General features: G+C 43.8%; 1 protein-coding gene across 4 annotated transcripts in view; it reads right to left on the minus strand.

The window, feature by feature from the left end:
* The window catches only part of PTPRN2 (protein tyrosine phosphatase receptor type N2), a 931,942-nt gene that overhangs the window by 665,062 nt on the left and 254,261 nt on the right, over positions 1-12,619 (minus strand). Inside the window, exon 4 of one of the 4 annotated variants that reach the window (XM_070266126.1) lies at positions 5,461-5,515. The exons of the other annotated variants lie outside the window; for them this stretch is intronic. The gene's annotated coding sequence lies outside the window, so the exon portion shown is untranslated. The remainder of the gene's footprint in view (positions 1-5,460; positions 5,516-12,619) is intronic. 4 annotated transcript variants of the gene reach the window in all.

Consider the following 12,619-nt stretch of genomic DNA (forward strand, 5'->3'; position numbering starts at 1 on the left):
TGCCCCGGGGCCACAAAGTCTGCCTGGAGGAGCAGAGAGGGAGTGAGAGCTGAGAGGCCACCGCATCACTTGGGCAACTGGCTCCTCTGCAGAAACCCAGAGCTCACTTCCCTGCCCGGGCTGGGGGTTGGTAGCGTCTCTGTGGTGGTAGAAGAGGGCGGGAGGTGAGTAACAGGACTGGGGAGCTCGTTCTGGCCTGTCAGACTAGCCACGGCATGTCGGCACTCCTGGATGGAAGGTGTGTCCTTCACCATCAGACACCAGCCCCACCCCATCTTCACCCCGCAGTGGACACGCCGGAAAGATGCTCAGCAGTACTGCAGGACATAGCGCGACATGCCCTCCCCTCCAGTCACACGACGCCCTGGCTCCCACCCCAGTGGTCTCCCTGAGCACCCAGAAAAACAGAAAATGTGAGAAACTTGGATGAAAATGCACTCCGAGTACTTATGTAGAATCTAGGAGAAGCAAACACTAAAACGGTCTACAGTTTAAAATGGAATTTTTTCCTTCAAAATGTGTACTCCTTTTTAAAAATTTTTGAATTTAAGGAAATCAAAAGCAGATCATATGTTAAACAATTACATGTTTAAAATATGCTTTAAAGAGATAACTACATTTTGAGGTCACTGTGTTTCCACTCTAGACATTCTTGAATTCTCTCCAGCACACTTATACACTTGCATATTTGCATATATCAATGTTTATGGATTTGTGTCCAATATACATTGTTTATAAGTTTGATCCAAGTATAAGCCAACCCCACGTGACTCAGCATTGGCAATTTTTTATATTTAAAAGGAGTAATAATAATAATAAATAGCCAACAATTTTTGAGCACTTCTTACATTTCTCAGTAACTCCATGAGATAGGTAATAATCATAAACTCCCACTGTACAGATGGGAAAACTGAGGCACAGACATTACATAAACTCACACGAGGAAGAGCTAGGATTTGAACTCAGGCAGAGCCCACACTCCTAATCACTCACTGCTGAGGGCATTGAAAACAATTACAAACTGTCCTTGCATTTCTTAATGATGATTTAAGAGAACTCTCAACTCCCGGCAGCACTTCTTAGAATGTCGGGTCTTTCTCTCTGCCTCTCCTCTCTAGGCCCCCTTAGGACTTTCCCTGACACCCCTAATCCTCACTTATTGCTGGCCGGCCCCTCCTCCCCCTGCACATGCGCCTTCCCACAGGAGCACATGCCCCTTCCCGCTCCTCTGCCAGAACGTTCCTGAGCCAGTGGGTTAAGGCTACGAGCATGCACACAGGAATAACTGAAAACCTGACTGCCTGTGTATACACACAGCAAGACCACACGGGCTAAAAGCAGGCACGTGTACATACACGCTCCCTTCTCAGACACTTGTCTACACTGTGTCTGGGCCTGTCCCTCTGTGCACATCAGCACCCACGCCTTCTCCGCCCTTGTGCTGATGTTACCCTGCACTGCAAGAATCAAAAGGGTGGCAAGACCCTCCCAACAAGCACTAGCCATCTCCGTAATTTCCTGGTTTTGATTTTTGTTTGATTTTGTTTTGGTTTTTGTTTTTTCCTATTTGCACCCAGTCTTGCTTGCTCTCAGTTGAAAATTGTAAGATACTCCCAACGAGCCCCGGTGTGGCCACACTGGTGAGATCCACCAGCCACCATACAGGCCCAGTCATCATACTCTGCCTGGGGCTGTGTGGGAAGAAGGGCACTAGAGACACCCTGGGGCCAAACAAAAGGGGGATTTAGGGAGCCCTCGGCTGGAGGGATGTGTCCACACTGTGAGGGGAGAGGAGGATGTGCTGAGGATTGTGGCGAATGAGAAACGCCAAGGCCCAAGCATGGCTTGTGAATTGAAGGTGGCAAGAGAAACTAGCAAATGGCTGATGGCCACACTCCTCGTGAGGACGAGGAGCAAACCCCTGGAGGTTCCTGACTCTGCCCCACTCAACCCACAGGAAGAAGAGAGTGAGAACTTGATTCCCCAACTCTGTCCAGAGCCAGTTCTGGCAGTTGGGCCACCTGGAGAGGCCCGGGCACTGGCAAGTAGGCCCCACGCTTTCCTTCTTCACCATCAGCACTCAGCATCCCCAGTCTCCTCCCCAAGAGTTGGCCCCGTTTCTCCTCATGTGACCCGTCATCCCTTCCTTGCCCCCCCACCCCCCCACAAAGGGCCTCTGTGTTAAGCCATAGGGTGTGGAAGGGCTTTACCTCCCCACCCGTGAGTGAGTGCTGGACGCCCACATCCACAATAGGTGCTAACTCAGCTCCTCGTTTCCTGTCTGTGAACAACACCCAGTCCTCGGCTAGGTGGATGCAGTGAAGAACACTCACACTGAGCCAGGGAGCTGCAGCCATTCCTGGGCTGGACTCACGTCCACCTCTGAAGGACACCAAGTGTTCACCTTCGAGGCCGTGGGGTCAGCACTGTGGTGCCATCTGCTACACAAAATGAGTTAAACAGAACTGAATCCTGGTGTGCAGGGAGACTGTGAGCACAAACATCCATTCATGACAATCAAGAAAACCCAACTCCACCTCTTAAACGTTCTCTTGTTCTGTGAGCACCTTCTACTTTGCCCAGAAGAGCATGGCATCACTCTGTTACTAGTCTTCTCTGCTTGGTGGGGACTTCTGGAAGGGACCAGTGGTGATCCATCTCCATGTCTAGAAACATCCAGAACATTCCATAAGTGTTGGCTGACTGGATGTGGGAAAAGTTGTATTCAGATTCCTAAAGAAGCCCAACAATAAAACATGGGGACTCTTGGCTGGGAGGAGGAGATCTGCTGAGCCAGAAGCAGAAAGCATGTCCAAGTCAGCTGCGTTTCCATTTTGGGGGGAGGTGGGGGCATTCAGAACCATGCAGCAAGAGAAAAGGCTCATCTTCATTCTGTTCCATTTGGTAATGCCAGTAACCACTTCCATTTATATGGCATTCAGTGATTGTCTAAATGCATTCACCAATATTAACCCATTCAATCTTCACAACAACATTTTTCAATGTGGATCCCGCTCTGTTACTTTGTATTACTTGCGATGTCTGATCATGTTCTTGCTTGAGGATTGTAGACAAACTCATGGTACAGAACTGCACATATTTGCAGATCTGGGAAATAATGAAGCTATCATTTATTGGAGTGTGTTTACATCTGTTTTATTTTATTTTTCAGTCTAAGTTCTAGAAGCCCCTTCCCCTCTTAGTTTTGGTGAATAACCTAGATTTTGGTTAGTTTCTAATGTTTTACAGAAGGTGTTTATCCATCTCCTTTTTCTCTGAAAATTTGAGATTCACTGGGTTAAGTAAAAAAGAGTTCTGTGGCAAGAATGCAATCCCAGGACAGCTGAGAGAGGTGCTGGACAGAGCCGACGCCCCACTGCCTGGCCTACTGCCCCGGTTTGCACTAATTCCTTAGAGGCTTATACAGAGTAGAAAGAATCCTCTGTCTGCACCAATGTTCCAGCACTTTGTAATCCAATTCCTGACTTCAGATAAAAGTGACTTCTTCATATAGCTTTGTCGTTTACCGTACAGCCAGCTAACACCCCGAGAACCCTACCAAACCACAAGAAAGTTTAATTCGAGAAGAGAGAGATGACAGAGGGAGAGGAAGAAGAGGAGGGTAAAAACCATTTCCAAAATGAGAGGTCCAGAAATCAATTTGTAATTATCTGCCCACAGGAGTCTAAAGGCTTCTATTTGATAAGGCAAGTAATACACAAGCCCGTAATGTGAATTATTTCAAAGAATAAAAGCCTGATTGTCTGCATGACCCACATAGCTTTTAGTGAGATTTAAGACAAAAATTACATCCCATATAGCCCATAAATGGATCCCCCCTCCACCACCTTCCTGCTTCTCTCAGAAATACAGGTTTTTCTGTGCCATCTGGGAAGTTTCCAGGTTTCAATAGTTCTCAATTTCCTCTTCCGTTGATACATCTAATTCTCTTGAGGGTGAAGGCTCTGTCGTGTCTGAAAGGAAGCCTGCATGAAACAAAGATGGTCCCTACTCCAGGACATTCAAAAGCAGATGCCAGCCCGCCTCCTGACATGGGTCTTCCATTAACCTAAATCAAGCTTTTACCTTTTTAAGTTTTAATAGGGATGAAGTCTACCTGACCTCATACTTTAAAACTAAAAAGCAAACTGTTTAGTTTGCATCAGAAAAAAATGCAAGCTTTTAAAGCATTCAAATTTAAGAAATCTAGTTTTAATCAGAAGGGTAGTATATAGTTTGTCAATATTTCCTGAACCTACAAGGATATCTAAGCATCTTCTGAAAAACAAAAATTTGATTCTCAAATGCACATAAATAAGAATGACTTTGCTTTGCCCCAAAAGTGATGAAACTGTGTGGGAAGACCTTGTTTTCACTTCTGGTCTCCATATTTGTAGTCAGTCTTTCATGTAAATTAAAGGTTCACTCTGGTGTCAGCTACTTGTATCCTAGCTTGCGATGACAGAGTTCCATTTTCCGCATCTGCTCTGCCTTGAGAATAAGGCATGCGGCTGCCCACCATCAGCTCCTGAAAAACAAGCTGCAACATCAGAAGTGCAGCTGCAGGGAACTGCTGGAGGCCAGCGACAGGACAGGGCGGGCAAGGGGCCAAGCGGAGAACCAGTGGGGGAGTTGTGATGGAGGAGGGCTCCGGGGGAGGGAGCTGACAGGTGGGAGAAGCCCAACATTGAAGGGACATGGAACTTGGACTATATCCATGTCTGTCCGTCCATTTTACTCTCCTGGCTGAGAATCCGGGTGCACAGCACCCACTAGACCCGGCCTCGCTGGCACTTTACTGTATTTTCATGGTAATATATTTGTTCACTGATATCGAGCAAAGTTATCAAATCATCATACTGTCAACCTTCCTTGACACCTTATCAGATACTATGTTTGAGTTGATTAAAATAGTTATATAAATGGAAAGATGAATTTCTGTTAATCAATCTAAAACTCCTTGGCCCGTCCTCTTATACCGAACTGTCTGTCTGTCTGAGCCAGCCAATGGAGCAAAGTGTGTGTATGAGGGAACAGAGGCTCCAGGCTCCTGGGCCCCACAGTGCTCCCCAAAGGACTGTGCTTCTTAGACAAAACACTGAGAACCCGAGAGAAAGCCAGGTTTGGGCGGCTGGGCAATGGGAGGGACCAGTGAGTGCTGGCCAGACAGCAACATTCTCAAGTCCTTGAATATCTTAGAAAATATGAGATCTTTACATCCAAGACATACATCTTCTTAGTTTTTTGAAGAGATAATGGTGAAAACGCAATGTGCAAAGTAAAAGTCCATTTGTTTGGAATATTATATTTCCTTTTAGTTCAGCAACCCTCGGCCTACAATACTATGAGCTCACCTTGATCATTCTTTCTACTTCTTTAAAAACAGAGAGAAAAGTTTGTCTTGGAAAGTGTCTTCATTTAATTAAGACTCCTTGTTTCTCCTTTGATTGCAAAACTCACCAGTAAGCAGGGGTCCTTTAGAGCCAATAAGGAGATGTTACAAGCAAATAGGGACCTAGAAAAAAAATACGGTTCAGGAGGATTCTTACCCAACAGGAGAAGATGGTCAATGTATAGTCACACAAAGGCTTTTGCAGAGGTTAGATTGCTAGGCACACACTGCATGTGCCAGTGTTTCAAACAACACTGGTGCTCTATGACTATCCATTCCAATGGTTGCGCTCCCTCCTCTCTGTGGGGGGTCGCCCATGTTTGGGGTAGTATCACAAGAGTATAATTTGTGGACAGAATGGATGTCCCACTATGAATGTAGGCTACGCTCAGTGAATTCACAAAAACAACTTTTTGAAAATTTAGGTATATGACATTTTTAATGGTTATAGACTTATTCATGTTTTCTATACCTCTGTGAGTCACTTTTACTTGTTTATAGTTTTTTTAATTGCCTCTTAACACTTCTTAGAACAAAGGTATTAGTGGCATTCTCCTTGATGTTTAAACTCAGCTTACCTAGAACGAGACTTCCTTTTCCTCATAACTGTGTGCGTGTGCCCTTCTGGTACTACTGCTGACACACGGAAGTCCATCTGGCTATAAGGTAGTATGTTTGTTTCCTTGATGCTTGCCATCATTTCTTTATTTCTTATTTTCTGCTCTTTTTTTCATTATTACTTTCTTTCTAATGTCTTTTGCTTGCTCTGTTGGCCGTTTTATTATTCAATTCATTATGAAATGTTTCATGCATACAAAAAAGAACAAGACAACATAATAAATAGCCTGTACACACCACTGCATTATGTAAGAAATAAAACCTTACATTTGAGATCCCCTCTGACTGCATCTCTCTCTTCGCCTCATCCCAGAGGTGACAACTATCCTAATATCATATTCAACATCCCATATATTCCATTATATTTCCATTGCATATCTAATTTCTCCTAAACAAGATACAGTACAGTTTTACTCCTTTAAATCCACCAAGTCTCAGACTCTGTATTCTGTGCAATCTTGCTTTATCTGCTCAACATGTTTGTGAGATGCAGACACAATCCATCAGTTTGGGTTACTCCACAGTTTTGAATCACTCTCTGGCTGATGGATGTTTGGGTTATTTCCATTTGTCTGCTGTTACAATAGATAAGCAATGACTGTCATGAAGAGGTTTCCTGAGGCAAAGATAGATAATCCGGAGTAAATGACTAGAAGTGAAAGAGCTGTGATATCGAATTTTCACTTAATTTTTTCTGTTGCCAAAATACCACATAAAATGGTTGTATCAACTGTGTCTAAATATTTCCAATTTGCCCTAGATTCTGGTCAACCCTTGGGATTGCCAGATTTTCATTTTTACCAATCTTACAGTTATTGAATTAATACCTTGTGATCTTAACTTCAATTTCTTTGATTTCTACTGAGGTGGAGCAGCCTTTATTGCTTACTGATTTGTGAGCATTCTTTACATTCTGGGCATTGATTATTTATTGGCCATATACACAGCCAAATCTTCTTCCTGTCTGTGGCTTGAAGAAGATTTTCATTTTCTCATTGGTGTGCTGACACACAAACACTTTAAATTATAGTACTTCCGTCTTCTCTGGTCTTTTTCCTCTATGGTTTTTCCTTTTGCACCTTTTTGGTGGGATCGTGTCACTCCTGAATTACATGCTTTAAAAGTTCCCTCAGGGAGGTCTACTAGTGGGAAACTCAGTTTCCATTTGTCTTTTCTACTTTTACTTTTAGTTTCAGCTTTAGTGGACATGTAATTCGAGGTGACAAGTCTTTTCTCTCAGCATTTAAGGAATTCCCCCACTGTTTTCTGCCTTTATTGCTGTTGAGAAAGGGGCGGTATAAATATCACTCTTTCTTAATGTATTTTGCCTTTTCTCCTTGGTTGTTCTTAAGTCTCCTCTTGGACTCTGGTCTCCTACAGTCCTATTAGGATGTGTCCACCTTCAATTTTTATTTTGGAATCTCCTGCTGGGAACTCACATCCTCCTGCAACCTCGAGTCTCAGATCTTCCTGCACTTGTGGAAGTTCCTCAGCCTTTCCTTCAAATATTGCCTCTCCTGGTTTCTCCTTATTCTTTCCTTCAAGAATTCTGACTTGACATCACTTGAATCTTTCATCTCTTTCACTCTCTATGCTGCATTTTTGGAGATCTCTTTAGACCTGTACTCCAGCTCAATAACCCTCACTTCTTGGCTATCTAACCGGCTGCCTGGCCCATCCACAGACTTTCTAGTCTCTACAACCATATTTTCTATTTCAAGAAGTTCTAGTTATTCTGTTTTAACCTGCCATTCCTTTTTCATTGTTTCATTTCTTTATTATTGCTTACATTACTTCCTTATTAATTATTTCAAACGGTGAATAGGTAGCCTCTTGCAACCTATTCCATTATTTCTATTCTCACAGCCTCGATCTTTTATCTATTGCTTCTTCTGGCTCATTCTAGTGTGGCAGTTCCTCCTGTGGTCTTTACTGTTCGACTGTTTGAGTTGGGGTATCCAGCTTGTCTCAGATCCAGTCACCACAGCGTGGCTTCCACTTGCTTCTGGGATCTCAGTGGTTCTGAAACATTGTCCTGATAAATGCAGTCCTCTAAGAAGCAGCACATGAACACTTCCTTCAGTAATGTCAATTTTCAGAATAACTTCAGAGATTTTCCTTCACGAATTGTCCTCATAATTTCACATAAATAGCCTGGTTTCTTTTTTGTATAATGTTTCTCACTGAAAAGCTTTCTGATTGTTTCATAGAACTGCAAATCGTATTTAGATGTTCTAAACATCTCCACACACACAGCTGGATGCGGCCCTTGTCCCACAGGGCAGGCTGGGGTCCTCAGCAACCTGCCAGTGACCCAGCCAGGCCACAGTTAGAAGTAGCACACAGAGTGCAGAGCTCTGTCGGCCAGAGCCCAGGTCCCTCCAGGGAGCAGAATGGCTGGTCTCCCAGCTTTCTGCTCCAGCTGCACCTCCTCCACCACCACCCCCAGCATGGGCGCTGGTGCCAAAAAGTTATTAAAAAGGAAACAGACAACAGAAATGAAAAAAACTAGGATAATTAGGTGTAGAGGTGGGGGCCTCAGAAATTGCTGATTCTAGCCTGGAACCCAAGTGGGAGGCAGCAGCCTGCATCCATCCCAGGGACAATGTGCTGCAGCTGCCAGAGTGGCTCTCATGGAAATTTAGGATCTAGGGTCCCTCTGGCCAGGCCTAGGCCCAGAGGGAGAGGGAGGGGGTCTGAGTCCAAGCAGGGCTGTGTTCCGGTGCCATGCAATTAAACGACATTTCTGCATTGGAAGGTTACTGGATGAGTGTATGGATATAGATTATTGATTGGCTGTATCTCAATGTGTGGCAGGGTGACACATGCCTTGTTTAGCTGTCAGCAATGTCCAAGGTATGGCATGAAGTAGCTTTAGCATTGTTGGATCACGTCTTTGCTAGAATTCTAGTCAATTTGGTACTAGCCAGCAGCACAGGTAACTACTAAGGAGGCATCCTTCAAGCTGTGCATAAATCAGTGCCTCTTCTGTTTGCCCAAATGTTAGTCTGCCTTCCTGTGCTCCTTCTGTCTAGTGTGAAAGCAGTTTCCTGAAAGTCCAACCAGCAATTCTTCTTCCCTCACACATGCTCAAGGCTCCTCCCTCAATGTGTTAGTAAATACAGAGTTAAATGAACATAACTACTACCTAAGCTTGAAGAATGCATTGACTTTAGATGCCACTGGTTCAGCAAAGTTTGTGGACATTGCTTCCTGCTCCCTCTTTTCATATCCATTTCTTACATACTTTTGTGGTAAAAAGCATGTGCAGGCTCTGACGGATGGGTGCATGTCATTTTCTGAATAGGATATCTGATTTTTGTTTAATAACTTTTGGTTTTCTGAAGAATAAAACAAAGGAAAAGGTTAACTCCTTCTTAGCAGTGTTGAAGTCAAATACACCTGCTTTATTCAACTTTCTGCCCACCTTAGTAAGAAGGGGTAAGAATATTGGTATTGAAACCAAAAGATACCCCAAATCACTTGGCAGTATTATGTTTTCACCCTCTCCTGTAGAAAACCAAATTATCGACAGATATAACTAAAATAGCATTTAAATAAGTTTAAGCAGAGTGCAATCCTTGGCTTCCCACCCAGAAACATGAGGAGTGAAAAGGCAAGAGAGAACTCTTCCCCTAATGTCTACATTTTTGGACCTGCTGTGTGTCAGGCATTCCACAGGGTGGGGAGCGGCAGGGTGAGGGAAGCAAACCCATCCCACCACACGGACTTTACAGTCTAGATGGGAGACTGATGCCAAAGAACAGCCAGATCAATGTGAATTAGAACCTGTAAGATGGTATGGAGAAAAAGCAGGAATACAGAAAGAGCATAAGAAAGGGGCTCCACTAGGGTGAAGCTTAGGCGAGACCTCCTGAGGGAGCGACAGGGGAGACATGAGGAACAGCTTCTGCAACCCACCATAGCAGGTGCCACACCTGGAGAGGCCAGACAGCCACCCCTTCCAATGCTCTTCTGCGTGTCTCCGTGACTTGTTTCCTTTGTGACCTTGGGAGGAAAGGCAGAAGGGAACTCTGTCACCTGTCCAAGCCCTAGCCCTGACCCCCATGGAAAGAGCTATAGGGGAACGAGGCCTGAGCAGCCCAAGTGCAGAGGGAACAGCGTCCCATCCCTCCTTAGAGAGATGACTGCTCAAGTAAGGAGCCCTGGGCTCCATCTGCCTCAGCTCGGGGCACCCCTTGAAACTGCCCCTCAGTAATGCTCTTCAGATACACACTGCATGAGGCATCTTCCCCACGACATCCTGGTCCTTGTTGGCTTGTTGGCTCACGTATCTGTGACACTCAGCAGCTCAAGTTTCCGTCCCTCTGACCTACACATCGACCCCTTCGATCTCCCACCGCCATTTTTCACCCTTCCCGGCAGCGCCCCAAACCTGGCATCTGCCTTCCAACGTGCGGCTCTTCCATGTGAAAAGCTCCTGGGACCAAGCCTGACTCCCCCCTGCCTCCACCAGCCTCACGAATCAGTTTCCAAAGTCTTGGTAAAAGTGCAGGTGTGTCCTGGGAAGGTCTTTTCCAGGAGACAACGTAAAATGGCTTATGGGGTCAGGCGGCGAGCACAAGCCTTTCCTCCAAGTAATACATTTTCCCAATGTCTGATAGTTGAAAGGATTTGTGTTCTATGTAGACTGGGATGCCTTGGCAGCAAGCAATTGATGTCACTTTGAATCATGGACAATGCCTCTGAAATTTTGAGATGGACAATGAGGAAGCAAACTTACAGAAACAAACACTAAATGATTGTAATGGGAAGGGATGGGTCCACCGTGGAGTTCACCAGTGTGACGTTTGGCTGTGCCCCTCCCTTTGAAGTGGAAACCACAAAGCATACATCATAGGTTCCCTTTATCACCCATCCAGCTGGTGAGGACAGAAAGTAACCTGGCTGCAAGTACCTCTGTCTCAGAGTCTGGTCCCAGGCACTTGAACAAAGTCCTGTGGTGCTGCCCGCATTTCACAAGTAAAGAGATGGAAAGTAGGAGAGATTACGTGCTGTCATAGGTATGTTCTGAGCTGACACAGCTCGCTAGTGGCACCGTTGGAACTTAAACTTTCTCCTGATTCCAAACCCATATTCTTTTGAAACTCTGTAAGCAGTTCTCAAAGTGCGATCCAAGGACCTCTGTGGGTCCCCAAGGCCCTTCCAAGTGGTCATAAAGTCACAATTATTTTCATAAAATATTAAGACATTATTTGCTTTTTTCATTTTCATTTTCTCACGAGCATGCACTGGAGTTTTCCAGAGGCTATGCAGGTGGAAACTTCATAGAATGAGTGCAGAAGCTGATATGAGGATCCAGCTGTTTTATTAAGCCAAGCATTAAAGAAATTTGCAAAAACATAAACAAAAGAAAAATCTATTTTTTATGTTTTAGAAGACATAGTTATTATGGTTATTATGTGTTGAGTTTATTGTGATTATTTTAATTTTTAAATGAATTAGTAAACAGCTGTTTTTAAGTTTTCTCAATTTTTAATTTTTAATACAATAAATCTGGAAAACACTAACCCACAAAAAAACAAACTCTTTGGGGTCTTCAATAATTTTTAATAATATGAATGGGCCCTAAGAGCAGAATTTTGGGAACCACTGCTTCTCACACTGCTGCTGGGGTTCTGGTTCTCGTTCCACCTCTGTGCCAACTGCACGGCACTGGGAATGCGCCTTAATCACTTTGGGCCTCCGGCTTTTAAATCTACTAAACAAAAAGGTCTATTCTTCCTATAGCAAAAAGAAAGTATGGGCCAAATATTGAAAGTTACAACTATCTAAAAATTATACTCTTCTATACTATACCAAGTATCACTATTCACTTTTCTATGAAAATTGTAACAAAATATATCATATTAATTTGCCAAACAGGATTAAAATGCCATTAAAGCTTATAATTTACATATCTTAACATTCAGTTAAAAATTTTAAGACATGAATAGGAAGAAAGTGATTCATATGTTTGTATTTAAAACAAGTTCGGCATAACTCAGAGAGTATTTCTTTCATTTTTATACACACGAAAAGAGGTATTAAAACACTGGAATTACCTGCGGAATTATCAAGAGGTGCTGATGGAAGGCCCCATAGGAAACCAATCAAGTCAGAATCTTTGTGGGTAAGGCCCAGACACCCTCGTTTTTGAGGCTTTCAGGTTGTTACTATGATGCCAGGGCTAAAACTGCTACTCTAAAGCCAAAAGTGACTTGCTGCTTCAATGTAGATGAATCCAATGGATATTTTTAATACGGAAAGGGCAATAGAGAAAACAGGCATGCATTTCTATGTTAGACAAAACAGAGATGAGAGACAGAGATAAGAGATGAGAGACAGAAAGAGAGAGAGAGAGGCAAATTGGTTGAGTGATCAATTGATTCTGGGAAGACAGATGTGGCCATGGCAGCATTGTTTTGGATATTCCCCAATTCCTACATAAAAATAGACATAGCAACTAGAAGGTGAACAAAACCCAAGACCACATTTAAATCAAATCTAAGTGACGTTATCTCCAAGGATAGTTAACCCCAGACGATGTCCAGATAAAATTGGAGGACCAGAGGAAAGAAACCTCAAGAAGTAAGCTGTAGAATCAGT

This window comes from Equus caballus, chromosome 4 (assembly GCF_041296265.1).
Source record: "Equus caballus isolate H_3958 breed thoroughbred chromosome 4, TB-T2T, whole genome shotgun sequence".
Taxonomy (NCBI): Eukaryota; Metazoa; Chordata; class Mammalia; order Perissodactyla; family Equidae; genus Equus; species Equus caballus.